Raw genomic sequence first — 4,500 nt, 5'->3', positions numbered from 1 at the left:
TCTTTCTAACTTTGACATCAGAATGTAAACTCCACAAGGGCAGATTTTGTCTTCTTTTTTTCTTTTCATTTTCACTGCTGTGTCCCCAGAGCTGGACAAATGCCTGGCACAGAATGGGCACTCAATAACTTTTTATTGAGTGAACAATTAATAACACTCTGTGGAAGGGGTAAAATATATTGGAAAATCTTGAAACTTGGAGTCACACAAACTTTATACTTACCAAGTAAGTTAATTTTAGGCAGATTACAAGATGTCTCTGACCTAAGAAAACAAACATAGCAATTCTTCCTCTTAAGGACTAATGAGAAAACCTACACAAAACCCCAGAGTTGGCACATTATGAGACTTCACTATTGCCACCTGTCAACAGAAGTTTCATTTCATTGCCTGTTTTTGTCTTCTGACCAGTTTTCTTATTAGAAATCATGTAAAGGAATTCAAATTAGCCCCTCAATAAATCTGGCTCCATCATTCATTGGTCAAACCCCTTCTGTGAATATTCAGCAAATACATTTGGATTCTAGTTTCATAAACAAAAGTAGCCTCGCCAGAATCATCAGTAGAATCTGCCTGAATGCAGATGATAAGCCAGAGTGATGACTGATCAGTGGAGAGCAAAGATAGGACAGCTTTCATTTTAGGCAAGTAGGGACAAGGGCATTCATGAGAAACAGAAGTTATTAGTTTGGAGGAAAGAGATATTACAACAAAAGTGATCATTATGGTTGACATGCTTCTACTGTAAAGTACGGCAGAGAGTAGGCTCTTTCTTTTATTCCTCAAAAACGAAGCGCCATGTGCTAGTTGGAATTCTCTGTAGACGTCTGAGTGTGTGTGTACGTTCCAGTCCAAGCTTTTGGCAAACGAAGAAAAAGTTTCGGCACAGATCACAAGACCAATGTTCTCCAAGGAGGGAAAAGAAAGCTCAAGTTTCCACAAAGCTCTTTTGTATTGCCAAGTACATCCAAAACTATTTGCCTTCTCCTGCTCCAAGAATTTTCTGTGTTCTCCTCAGCACCAGCACAGTAGACCTGGAAACCAATTTCCCTGGGGCCAGGAGCTGGCACTGAAGTTGATCGGTGTAATCCAGGTTGCATATCACCAGGCAGTTTGTTGACTCCCAACAGATGTTGCAAAAGGCAGTCCAGATTTGCCATCCTTTCCCTGGCAGCTTTCCTGTTTGGTCTTCTGAGGTCTGATGCTTCCTTGCAGTACACAGTATCTGCAGAGTGGATGTGTTAGAGAGGGCTATTTTTCTAAGCTAACTCTCCTCTACTGTTTGCCGATTAAATCCCAGAACGTTCTCTGTATAGGCTTCTCACCAAGAGGAGGGAACAGAACTTATTCAAAGCTGCCTATCATCTGACAATTTGAAATTATGCATTTGCCTTCCCTGGAAAGAAATAATAAAAGCATTTTATTTCACACTGAAAGCTGTTCAACTATGATATACAAGAAGGGGTGCAAAATATGATTTATCTATGGCTGAAAATACTGAAGTTGGTCTGAACTACATTTAAAGGTGACTTCGAGTGCCTGTAAAACACACTAGCTATGCTATGTACAAAACAAAAAAAATGGTAAATGTCACTATTTTATCCAAATACTAGTTGAATGTTCTTTTTCTGTGTTGCCTTCTGATCTTTTTGCTGATATACTAGCTCTAGAAATGCCAATATATAATTTCTCTGGAAAGCATACAGTGGAGAATATTTTCCAGAGATGTTCTCTCACTTCCCACCCAAAGCATTTTCATGGATGCAAGGCAAACTTCAGAAGAATTCAAGAAGCAGTATCTTTACCATTTCACTGACTAGCCTGGACAATTTCAGTTGTAATGAACAAAGGTTTTTATAGGTTATGTTGAAGAAGGGGGGTTACTGTAAGGATAGACACAGACTGGAGCAGAAGAGTGGACTGGTCCAAATCCAAGCCAGCTTGAAGGGCTGCCTCCTGTCCTGTCTCCTCCTCTATGGCTCCATAGCCTCTACCTCATGATAACCCACCTTTTCCCTGTATGATGCCTCCATCTTTTCCCTCTACTGGATCCCTCCTCTGTTCTCTACCCTGGAGCCAAATTATAAGTAGATTTACCTTATGCATATTCATCTTTCAGTTCTTCCCACATACACACAGAAGTGAGCATAAGGTGGGTGTCCTAAAACTGCTGTCCTCTCCATCACTTTCAGTTTCCAGGTGCCTCCTATACCATGATCATCTCATGGCACCACGTGTAATTCTAGTATTTAGAGATACATCTTTTCAGTAAAACATGGCCTCTAAATGCAAGCCAACTGCTTCATCTGGTACTCTACTGAAGAAGCAATAGTCTATTCCAAAATGAGAGAAAAATCATATTATATTGAACTTACCAAGAAACAGTATACTGGTCCCAAAGTGGCACCTCTGTAAGGGATTGCAAGGGTAAATTTGACTGCCTGTAACACCAACTGCTTTTAGGTACCAGGCTCCAATCCATGACTGCACTGTACATCTTTTAGGCATTCTTGTAACGCTGGGCCCTAATGCACTCCCACACATTTTTGCCTTCCAAATAACATCTCAGCCTCACAGTTCTCATTTCCAGATTCTGAAGGAGAATCTGATTGTCTTACCTCACTTTTTATTTCAGAAAATCATTCAAATTTTACTGACCAGCATCAAGATTGCTTGTCCATAGATCACATGTTTATCTCCAGTCCATTTTCCTGGAGCACAGAAAGAGCCTCATGGATATGGCTGCCTAATATCAGGAATTGTAGACAGGACAATTCTCTATAAAAGCCTGTATGAAAAGGCACATATGATATCACCAACCAAAATATTTTAGTTTTTAGAAGTTTTTAATAATCCTCCCCAATAAAGTAGCAATAAGATTACCTTTAAAGGTAAGTGAATGTTTATTTCATAGAAAGACAAGCAGCTCAAATCATCATGTTCAGTGGTTCCATGGCATTAGCATCTACAAAGAGAAAGAAGCTCAGGGAGATAGTAAAATGGTCTTCACACTTATAAACAAAGTAATTTATGAAATAACTACTTAATTAGCAAGCCAACACTAGATGCCACAGGGGATGTAGGATATATTAGACATGGCACATGCCCACGAGGATCTTCTTTTCTTTTATCTTCTTTCCTTCTCATTTTCAGAATTTTCAGAGAATGATAAAGTGTGTACTAGAGATCAACGCTAAAACAAAATAGGACCTGATAGCTGTGAAAACAGAGAGACATATGGATCAGTTGCTTTGGGACATTGGGACTAGGGAGCTATGATTTCCAGCTGGGGAGAACCATACTAGAAAATGAGAAGGAGGAGGAAGAGATTCCAGGCTAAGGCAGTAATAGAACAGTTAATAGTGGGGCACTGAGTGAGTAAAAGAGAACTGGTAAAATGAGTTTGGGTGGAAAGTATTTGAAATTTTGAAAGGCAGAAGAGGCAAGGTTTTATACCTTATCCAAAAGTCCAGGGGAGGCCAGAACCTGGAAGTGATGGGATCGGCTGCACGGTGATTAATCTAGAAGGAATGAGAAAGACAGATTTGAGAGGGCAGGAAGTGGAGGTGGGCCAACAAGTTAAGAACTTACTGCAGATTTACTTCCAAGGAACTTAGCCAACAGAAACAAATGCAAGTGTACAAAATATTTATTGTATTTCTATAACAGAGAGAAAAGAATGAGTTATTTTGATATAAGTACAGGTGTCTTTAATATGTTAAGTAAAAAGAAGGAAGTTGCAAAACAACATGTATAAAGTCATCATAATCTTATTTTTAAAAAGCAACAAAGAATACAGTAGAGTGTGAGGTTCTGGAGTTAGCCAGGCAAGGTTAGAATTGTGGTTTAATCGGTTATCAGATAGTACAACAGGGGCTGCATGAGAAAACGTATGTAAAGCGCATAACACATCACTGGCTCATAATAATTCCTCAATAAATATTAGCTAATTTGTGTTTGTGATGCATATGTTGATATGGATGTATTATATTGATAGATAAAGGTATATATAAATATATTTTATGGGCATAATAAAATCAGGAAATAACCATTGTTAACAGTTGGGCAGTAAGGTTAGAGAAAAAGAAACTTACGATTTTTACTTTATTCACTTTTGTTTTATTTGATTTGTTACCTAAAAAGCATGCACTATTCTTATAATTAAAAAGAAGTTGAACACTTACTTTGAAGAAAAAAAGATATGATCTGAACTTGAACTTCAGTGGAAGACAAAAGGATACATAAAAATATCTCTAAATTGACTCAAGAGAAAGCACTTACCCACTGAATGGAAACTAAAGGCAAAGAAGAGGAAGAAATTAAAGATGACACGGATGCTTGGAAGCTTGATGCCTGAAAGATCAGCACTGCTTCCTAAAAGCAGGGAGGAGGAAGAGTTGGGAAGCAAAGGCACATCCGATTTGTACTCTATTAACTGATAATTATGTAACGATTACAAAACCATCCATTCTCTTTGTGAAAACTTCTCCCAGCAGGATT

The 4,500-nt window shown here is 38.4% G+C and overlaps 1 long non-coding RNA gene across 1 annotated transcript; it reads right to left on the bottom strand.

Moving 5' to 3' along the window:
- Nucleotides 1-213: 213 nt before the first annotated feature.
- On the bottom strand, nt 214-3,520 carry LOC118892968. The gene is made up of 4 exons (XR_005019380.1): nt 3,457-3,520; nt 2,884-2,965; nt 2,659-2,788; nt 214-1,396 (listed from the first exon to the last, which is right to left on the bottom strand). It is a non-coding gene; the product is annotated as an uncharacterized LOC118892968 (long non-coding RNA).
- Nucleotides 3,521-4,500: the final 980 nt, after the last annotated feature.

This window comes from Balaenoptera musculus, chromosome 3 (assembly GCF_009873245.2).
Source record: "Balaenoptera musculus isolate JJ_BM4_2016_0621 chromosome 3, mBalMus1.pri.v3, whole genome shotgun sequence".
Lineage (NCBI taxonomy): Eukaryota > Metazoa > Chordata > Mammalia > Artiodactyla > Balaenopteridae > Balaenoptera > Balaenoptera musculus.
This window is presented reverse-complemented; position numbering and strand designations above follow the sequence as displayed.